General features: G+C 41.3%; 1 long non-coding RNA gene and 2 other non-coding genes across 3 annotated transcripts in view; 2 read left to right on the top strand and 1 right to left on the bottom strand.

Moving 5' to 3' along the window:
* LOC145554811 (uncharacterized) overlaps window positions 1-386 on the bottom strand; it is a 337275-nt gene extending 336889 nt beyond the window's left edge. The window contains exon 1 of the long non-coding RNA XR_014090816.1: window positions 83-386. This is a non-coding gene — a long non-coding RNA (uncharacterized LOC145554811). The remainder of the gene's footprint in view (window positions 1-82) is intronic.
* A 4761-nt stretch (window positions 387-5147) lies between these two features.
* On the top strand, window positions 5148-5219 carry trnac-gca (transfer RNA cysteine (anticodon GCA)). Its single transcript has one exon. It is a non-coding gene; the product is annotated as a tRNA-Cys (tRNA).
* Window positions 5220-5513: 294 nt separating this feature from the next.
* trnac-gca (transfer RNA cysteine (anticodon GCA)) lies at window positions 5514-5585 on the top strand. Its single transcript has one exon. It is a non-coding gene; the product is annotated as a tRNA-Cys (tRNA).
* The last annotated feature ends 4344 nt before the right edge of the window (window positions 5586-9929 follow it).

Genomic DNA, 9929 nt, shown 5'->3' with positions numbered 1-9929 from the left:
CCCTCAGTGGGGTCAGGAGGGTTGCTGCTGCCTCTCCAGCTGGCATGCCGGGCGAGAGGCGGGGTCACCCTGGACAGGTCACCCTGGACAGGTCACCTGGACAGGTCGCCAGTCTGTCACAGGGCAACACAGAGACACACAGGACACACAACCATGCACACACACACTCACACCTAGGGGCAATCCCATTTTTACCAAATTCTATAGTCTAAATCTGCTCCTTAGTCGCATCTTTTCAGGGTTGGTCCTGCCTCTAGTGGCGTGGGGGAGATAATACAGCTAATATAATTACATTACTAAATCAGAATACCGCAAAGTATTTTGTGTGTCGGGGTGGAGATTGGAATAAGGGTTCGGTGAATGCGCATATGCAACTGGGGGGTTCGGTACCTCAAAAAAGGTTAAGAACTACTGCTATAAACGGAAAACCAGGGGACAAAACTAAAGATAGTAATTAGTAATGAAATATCTCATAGCTTAGTCATCTATGTTCCATTTGCCTCCAAATATCAAAATCCATCCATCCATCCATCCATCCCTAGGAGTCTCCAGGGTTGTGAAGTTCCTCCAGGTGAGTTCTGGGTCCGCTCTGACGTTACTTCCTGTTGGAGCCAACGTGAGGCGTTGAAGAGTCCCGTGTTCAACACGCTCCAGCCAGCTCATCTACGAGCAGAAGCTCATTAATGCATGCTGTGATGCATTTAAATCGGTGGAATAAAACCCCTGCTCTGTACTACTTCCGGTCTGCCATGACCTGATTGGCCCAGCTTGACTCAGCGCTGACTGAATAACATTTGGGAGGGATGACAGCAGCTCTGTGATTGGCTCCCAGTTTAACGGAGAGGTTTCTATCGTCGCTCGCTGGATCTTTGCCTATGACGCGAATTTTATATTGTAGCAATGATGTCACTGTTGGCTTTAGAGCGAGTAAACAAAGCAGAAGGCATCCGTGACCTTCACCCGCGTTAGAAACACATGACAGCAGCACGTAATCTGAATCTCACAGATTAATGCGGTTTTTTATGTTATTGGGCATCTGGATAAGGAGGAAAGCTGCGTGGTCACTTCGCGTTTCATCAAACCAAACACTGTTGCGTCATGCGGGAGACTGCGTGATTTGGGGACGTACCAATTAGCACATTAAGGTGAAATTAAGCGCAATAAGGCCGTCAGTTATAAATAACCTCTGACCTCTAACTCTCTGATGGAGAGTTTGACTACAAGCTTTGTACATCTTGACTGAAATTTCTACCAGTTTCTTTTCACAAAAGTATTCAAGTTTGATGAGGTTCAGTGAAGAATGTAGGATAGAAACCGTTTTTAAGTCTTGCCACAAATTTCCAGTCTGATTTTGATCTGGCGTTAACATGAATTTGCATTAGTTTAAACCATTTGACGAATGTTTAGTGTTTGACCTGCTGGAAGGTAAAACAACCCCTCAGTCTGGACTGACAAAGATGTTTAATGCATTCGGTCTTCCTACTGTTTACCATTCAGTCATTTAAAAGGGTCATAAAAATGCTTTGAAGAATTGATGTCACTGGTTCATTTTCTTCTCATCCACCCTTTTCTGCAGCAGCAACCATAAAATAAAGCACTTTTTTGAGAGCACATTGCTTTTCATTTGCAGCTCTCGGATATGATGACATCACATAAACGCTTTCTGCTTTGCAAAGAAAGGAGACAAGCCACATTGTTGAGATTATTTGTAGCAGACTTTATCGTCTCAGGTCATTCTCACTTCAGTCTTATTCTGTCTAAACAAACAGGGTGGATGATGGTAAACACCACATGGACATTCATCCGTTTCCAGGACATTTTCCATGTTTCTGCAGCGTCAGGTGTCTAGTCTCTCACCTGAACCCATTCTCACCGAGCGACAGGCGTTTCCTTGTGTTTCACATTAACAATTTATTAAACACTTTGTGAACAGCCTTGTTGGTGTAGCTCATTTTTCAAAGGGCGATCTGCTGGTAGTTTATCACTTCTGGGACAGAGAGACGGATAAAACAGAAAGAGAACCGGGCCTTGGTTCTTCTGAATTAAAAAGACCATTTTACTTCTCTGTGAAGCTGTGCCTCTTTCCTGCATGGATGCCTTAATAGAGATATTGCTGACATTAACAACATTTACTCTTTTCTTTCCCATAAAAAGTGGGATCCATTCATATCAGCCATTTTTGGTACATTTTTGTAGAAAATCCAGTTTGTTTGGGAAGTGTGGATACACATTCTAACTCTAATGCAAACTAAAACAGCAAACTTTGCATTCGAACTGAACTCTGGTTCAGTTCAAATCCATATGTGAACGCCAACCAGAGACCGCTCCAAAAGCAGGAAGTGGACAACAGCGCAGGGCATTCTGGGTAAATACAATCAAAACATAGTAGAAATGAAATGAAATCCTCCAACTACTAAATTTTGACTCAGCGCTCAAACCTGCGTTTAATGTCTGAAACCGATGAACTTGGCATCTGGAAGTTGTTCCCAAAAATGGATCAGAATTATCACGGGCCTTATTCTCCCTGTTATCTGATTTCTTTGTGTTTGAGGTGTTGCCACCTATGGGTGTGTTTCCATATGAACCAACACTGTCTTCTGTGAGAAGATTCTTCAGTACCGCTGTAACACAGACTGCTATAGGAGATCCTTACTGACCACAATCATCAGCATCTACAACTCTTTCAAAAAACTTGAATAAAATGAGAAATCACAACAATTAATTTCTGTCTAATTCTTATTTGAAATGAATAAAATTGTTCCTCAGCAGGGAATTGATTTACTGTGAAACAGAGAGGAAAAATAAGTTATTACATAGTTAAAAAGTCGACATTGTTATAGTTTAGCGTCATGCGTTGCTAGTGTTTCCTAAAAGTCAGTTTTAGGATGTAAAACTGGAATGACCTGTTGATCATTCCTGTGAATGACCTGTTGGTCATTATTACATAAGAGAGCAGGAGACATGCCCATGTAATGTAACACAGAAGCCTAATCCAAAGTAACCTGAACTGCATGGATCATTCTAGTATTAACGCTGCCACTCAGACTTGTTAGCATCAGCCTCAGAGTGTTTGCTACAGATTGGGTATAAAGTCTGAGTACCTGCTGTGGGTTCTGGACAGAAGCCCGTTTGATTCCAGGTCGCTGCCAGCAGGATGAAAGGCCTTGTAAACAACACTGTCACTAAAACGGGTCGGGCCGATGCGACAGGAAGCCGGATGATGATGATGATGATGATGATGATGACTGGGTTGTTATGGAAAGTTGGATGGAGATGCTGGTTGCTGGCGTCCGAGGGGAGGAGAACAAAACCCTCACAGATGAGTCGCCATGTTTCCTCCAAAAATACCAGCCGGGGATTGTAAAACATCTGTGAAACATTACGTCATCTGGTGAACTGTGAAGACATGTGACGTCGTTCAACTTCATGAGAACTGAAAGATATGTGTCCTCTGCCTGTATAATGTTACCAAAAATAAAAAATTAACTGCAAACTTTCTGCTTATGAGAAAGAGAATCTGTAGCTAATTCATCTTTTTCCACATGGACTCACTTTCAGGTGGATTTTCACAAGTTAAATGTAGAAATAAAACAACTAAAGCTACTCCCTTCTCTCTCTACCAATCAGAATCCAGTATTTTACCCAGAAACCATGACAACAGGTTCCCGCGTCCATCCTGAATGCCTGGCGCCATCTGCTGTTCGAAAAGAGGAAGTCCACTATGACTTTAAAACTATTTAAAACAGATTTCCATTTGTAAAATCCTGTAGAATACATTGAAATGTGTTGGGTAAATATCTTCCTCTCTGTAAGCTCCCTGATAAATCAAACATGTTTAGCCGTAGTTTGTCAAACTAAGTGAACAACAGAAATGGAGAGATAAACAGACCTGCAGAGACAAAGAAAACTGGAAAAATTGCCCCTCCTGATGCAATGCAGTGTTTTTTTAGCTGCTTCTATTCTTTACAAAAGCATTATGTGATTTCAGCAAATCATATAATGAGGATGCTTCATCCCTGGTGTCTTCAGAAATCCTACCACCACACATTTTAGTGATGAGTCAGACAAACCATGCAGCCCATTTCACCAGGAAAACAATAAGGAAGCACCTTGTAAGATAATAATTCTCCCTTTCTTTTATAAGTTTCACAAAACTCACCTGGTTTTCATTCACAAAACATGCAGCTCTTCACAAAGTACTCGTAACCATTTTAATTTTACAATGTTTTTTATTTTTTCTTGCTGAGATTTTAAGTTCTACAAAATTGTAAAATGGAAAGAATACGATACGAGGATCCGAAGTGAAAATTACATTTATATTCAGCTCCCTTTGCTTTAATGCTAAAAAAAATCCAGTGTAACCATTTCAGAAGTACCGTTATTAGTAAACAGATCCCACCTAAAAATAATTTAAATATGAAACAGCTACTAACTGTCACGGCGTGTTTGGGTTGCACCTGTGTGTTTTTTTAGATAAATTCCTCATTTTTATCCCTTTGTATTTAGTTTCTTAATTTGTTCTGATATTTTTGAGAATTGATTAATGTTTCAGATCAGACCATGTCAGTCCTCTTGACATGTGATTAATGGAGGAGATCCGACATGGATACAGAAAACAGGTTTAAGCATTAAATATATGTTCAGATTTACATCTCTTGACCTGTAAACTGACCATCAAACTGACCATGCTGGTGGCTCTCCAGCTAACGTTCTGGGCGAGAGGCGGGGTCACCCTGGACAGGTCACCTGGACGGGTCACCTGGACAGGTCATCAGTCTGTCGCAGGGCAACACAGAGACACACAGGACAAACAACCATGCACACACACACACACACACACACACACACACACACACACACACACACACTCACACCTAGGGGCAATTTAGAGAGGCCAATCAACCTGACAGTCATGTTTCTGGACTGTGGGAGGAAACCGGAGTACCTGGAGAAAACCCACCATGCACAGGGAGAACATGGAGACTCCATGCAGAAAGACCGGGAATCGAACCCAGAGCTTTCTTGCTGCAAGGCAACAGCTCTACCCACTGCTCCACTGTGCAGCCTGTAAACTGACCAATGAACTCATAATCATACATGCTTAGTTCAGTTCCTGACTGAAAATACTGACAAGCTGACTGACATGTGGGGGTGTAGCTCAGTGGTAAAGCGTTTGACTGCAGATCAAAACGTCTCTGGTTCAAATCCAGATGCTCCCTGATTCCTGTTTACTAACTGTTGGGCTGCAGGAGTCATGTCTGGAGATCCTACAAAGAGACATGGATGTGTTGCTGTTTAAACATTAATCATGTTGTGTGGTCAGATGTGAGTCTCTTGGTTCTAATCTGGACGACCCGTTATCTGTTCAGTAACTTCCTCAACTGAATGAAGAGCCGTCTTTTGAGGCGTTAATCCAAAATGGACATCAGAGCTAAATCTGCTCTTTATACTCTCATCTCTTGACCAGTGAGCAGCTGTCATTGGTCAATAGATGCTGTGGCTGAGCATCATGTGGGGGTGTAGCTCAGTGGTAGAGCATTTGACTGCAGATCAAAACGTCTCTGGTTCAAATCCAGATGCTCCCTGATTTTTATTTAGGAACGTTTGTCGACCAAAATGAAACGTCCCTTGATGCCTACATTGACTTCAAAGTTTCCTGTACTTGTTTAGTAAGCAAAATATTTGCTATTTTGCTTTTTAAACTAGTAAATTTCATAAGGTTTTGCTCTGACTGGTTTATAAGTCAAAATCTCTGACGACTTCAACTTAAGAGACTTTATAAAATAGATTTTAACCTGTTTTCATGGCCTTTACTAAACTGTGACTGTGATGCTACAAGGCTGAGCATCCGAATATGTAATTTAATTACCTCCGCCTATGTAACATGACACGGCAGCTTTAATGAGGCAATTAGCTCCTGTAGTGCAGATGGTGGCCGCGTGCTGCTCCCTGCATCACCCAGCTCTCAGAATGACTGACATTCCTCCTCAGTTTCTGTGGAGATGCAATTTATGATTTAAGTGAGACTTTCCTGATTAATTTTACTGTTTCATTAAGTATTTGCTTGTTTATTTAGTCTATTCAACAGGTACCAGATATAGGAATATTAATCTCACTCCAGATTACCACCTGCAGACCACTTGCACCTTCAGCTCTGCCTTGTGAAAACCTTTTCCTTTCATTTAATGTTAAATATTTGTTTCATTTTCAGTTTTGATCAACTCTAATGACAGCATTAATAATTAAAGGGCCAGTATTATGTGTTTCCCAGGCACATGGAGCACAATCTGTGTTAACTCCAACTGTTATAAAAATGCTACATATATAAAATATGACTTAAAATACATTTGATGTTGCAATTTAATGCCTTGAAATTGTCTCTTTAAAAACTCGTGCTCTTTCTGAAACTCCGTCATCACCACATGGCTCCTCTATTAACCTTTTAACAACGTTTTTTACATTTTGTAGCTCCTGTAATGAGCTAGCATATGCAGTTCCACCAGGTGTTTGCTGATTGCTGAGTGAGAAGATTAGAAACTGCAGCTTTGAGGAGGAGCTGCACCTCAAAGGCGGAGCTTGGTCCATCTAGGCGTTTGCTCAGCGCTGGCTTAACACCATCATAAATAAATGAGTTAAAAGATTCTCCAGTTGAAACATTTAGAGATTATATTTAACTATATTTAACATATTTATCAATTAATCAAGCAGGTTTTTTGTATAGCACATTTCAGCAACAAGGGAGGTCAAAGTGATTTACTTCATAAAAACACAAAACCATCATACAGTCAAACTGAAAACAAGTGATCAATAGAAGTAAACATGCACAATTAAATGTACTTAAAATGTACATAATATTCTACAGTCTTAATTTTATTTGCAAATGAAGAAAAGATACAGGCAAATGCTGCTTTTTCTCACAGCGCATTGGAGAGAATGAGAAAGCAAAGCCAGCATTTCCTCACCCTGTCTATTAAAAGCACAGAGCTAAGCAGGGATTCTCTCTTCCTGCATGTTTTGGCTCGACGCAAAGCTTTTGTCCAACAGCTGGCAGAAAGGGTCACCTTTTCCTACCAACCATAAAACAAGCCCCCACTGCACTTCATAAGGTCCCATAACAATAATAATAACAATAATAATAATAATAATAATAATAATAATAATAATAATAATAATAATACAGTTTTAGTGTTTACATGTCACTAAATAGTGTTATTTTTACAGCTGAGATGTACAGAAAGTCTATGGAAATAATGCACAATTATCATGTGACGTCACGACCGTCTTGGCAGGCAGTTGCTATGGAGTTGCTATGACAACAGCAAACAAGTCTCAAGCTCAGAACTAGCTCTCGCTTTGTTCCTATCTAACGTATAAATAATATAAGTACGTTGCCAATATTATTTTGCAGTGTTTTAGTCCTCTGACCACCTCTGTGTGATACTGAAATAAATATCAGCGATATTTACTGTAGTACTTACTGCCGAACTAGCAACATTAGCTTGGCTAATGCGGCTTTTATCCGCTAGCTAAGACGGACATGTAGCCTCCTCCGTACACGTACTCACTCTGCCAGTCACCAGAACCTTGTTTTTCACATGAAGAGTTCTTACGTCCTTTATTAATCCGTTTAAACATTGATTGTATGAAGCTCCTCCATGCTGATCGCACTCTTCGTGAACTAACAGCAGGAGAGCGGAGGCAGCTTGTCCACATCATCTGACATGTTTCGATCCCAACGGCAGCCATTTTACTCATGTGCACATAGAAGAATGCCAACATGTTTTTGTTGTTGTTGTTGTTTGGTTTGGAAGCCATTGTTCACCTTTCCTTTGCCTACGTAGAATGGAATATACTTTACTGATCCCCAACGGTCGATCTACGTTCCCGCCCTCATCTATGGTCATGAGCTTTGGGTCATGACCGAAAGAACGAGATCACGGATACAAGCGGCCGAAATGGGTTTCCTCCTCCGCAGGGTGGCTGGGCTCTCCCTTAGAGAGAGAAGCTCGGTCATCCGGGAGGGACTCAGAGTAGAGCCGCTGCTCCTCCACGTCGAGAGGAGCCAGTTGAGGCTCGGGCATCTGGTCAGGATGCCTCCTGGACGCCTCCCTGGTGAGGAGTTCAGGTCCCACCGGGAGGAGGGGAGACCCAGGACACGCTGGAGGGACGATGTCTCTCTATGGCCTGGGAACGCCTTGGGGTTCCTGGAGGAGTTGGAAGAAGTGGCTGGGGAAGGAAGTCTGGGCCTCCCTTCTGAAGCTGCTGCCCCCGCGACCCGACCCCGGATAAGCGGAAGAAAATGGATGGATGGATGGATGGATGGATGGATGGATGGATGGATGGATGGATGGATGATCCCCAACGGGAAATTGCTCGCTAGTTGACAAGCTACTCCATCCAAGGTGTTAAATATTAATAGGACAACCATAACCATAAGCCAGTCTTTCTCAAACTGTGGTGCCCGGACCACTGGTGGTCCACGAGGAACTGCATGTAAACGACGTTAGCTTAAAGTGCGACGCTACAGTTAGCTTACCAAAGGATTGTGTTAAAAATAATGATAGAAAACTGCTTAAAAGTGGGTTACTATCACTATCACTGGTGATTGAATTCTTTTGAACGGTAGGAATCGTTCCAGTTAGTCATAACTGTTCTGTTTTTTATGACTTTGCTTGATAAAGAATGATGCTCTATTTTCATGTGTTGAGACGCTTTACCAGGTTGAGAAAGAGTCACGCGCTGTTAGACAAAGGGCCCATTGTAAAGAGTTACATTTTTGATTCTGTTAGACGCTGAGGCTCATTCCTCAGAGAAACAGAAACTTATCAGGCCACAGAGACATGGTGTGATTTCAGGGAGCGTCTAATCAGCTGCCCTCCTTCTTCTCCTCAGACGCTGCACAGACTTTTTAGAAACTGGTAAAAGCGTCTCCTTTCAGCGCTGAAAGTGAATAAAATCAGTAAAGTCTGAATGATTTTATGCTCCATGTGTCAATACAAATTATGATTCATCGATTAAGATTTCCATTCTTAACACATGTCAACAACTATTATTTATTTTATTTAATTGAAAAATATTAAATAAATACAATAAATAAATACGATTGCTAGAAATGGGTTCATTATTTTTATATTTAATGGTGCAGAAAATTGTTTTTTGTTTCTGTTAAAGCAACTGAAGTCTATTTTTCTTTAATTGTGCTTCTAAATCACAAATAGCTCTAAATGTTATTAATGCACATAATACTTGGTAGTAAAGAATTTTTTTAAATATTATTTCCATGTGTTTGGCATCATTGGAAACTTAGACTCCACATTTTCACAGTCTGAAAATAACTCAAAATGCCCAGTAGACGTGGCCAGTCACATTTTCCCAACACACCAGACTTCTCTTTAGGATGAACAAAGAAAACAGCTATATGTGAGTTAAGAGGCTAATATTTTAATTTCAGGTTGCATTATGCATTCAGATGTGTTATCGCGGGGCGATGTCAGCCTAGGTGTGACTGTTAATGGGCTAAGTGATCCTCAGCCTGAAAAAGTTTGAGAAACACTGCCATAAACAAAAAAAGTCAAATAAGAGTGATGCAAGTAATTCAAATATGGCTTAATACAAACAAGTAAATAAATAAATAAATAAATAAATAAATAAATAAATAAATAAATAAATGCACAGTGGCGCAGTTGGTAGAGCTGTTGCCTTGCAGCGAGAAGGTTCTGGGTTCGATTCCCGGCCCCGGTCTTTCTGCATGGAGTCTCCATGTTCTCCCTGTGCATGGTGGGTTTTCTCCAGGTACTCCGGTTTCCTCCCACAGTCCAAAAACATGACTGTCAGGTTAATTGGCCTCTCTAAATTGTCCCTAGGTGTGAGTGTGTGTGTGCATGGTTGTGTGTCCTGTGTGTCTCTGTGTTGCCCTGCGACAGACTGGT

This window comes from Poecilia reticulata, chromosome 14, assembly GCF_904066995.2.
Source record: "Poecilia reticulata chromosome 14, P_reticulata-male-v2, whole genome shotgun sequence".
Lineage (NCBI taxonomy): Eukaryota > Metazoa > Chordata > Actinopteri > Cyprinodontiformes > Poeciliidae > Poecilia > Poecilia reticulata.
The sequence above is the reverse complement of the archived record's forward strand: the minus strand, read 5'-3'. Positions and strand labels throughout refer to the sequence as shown.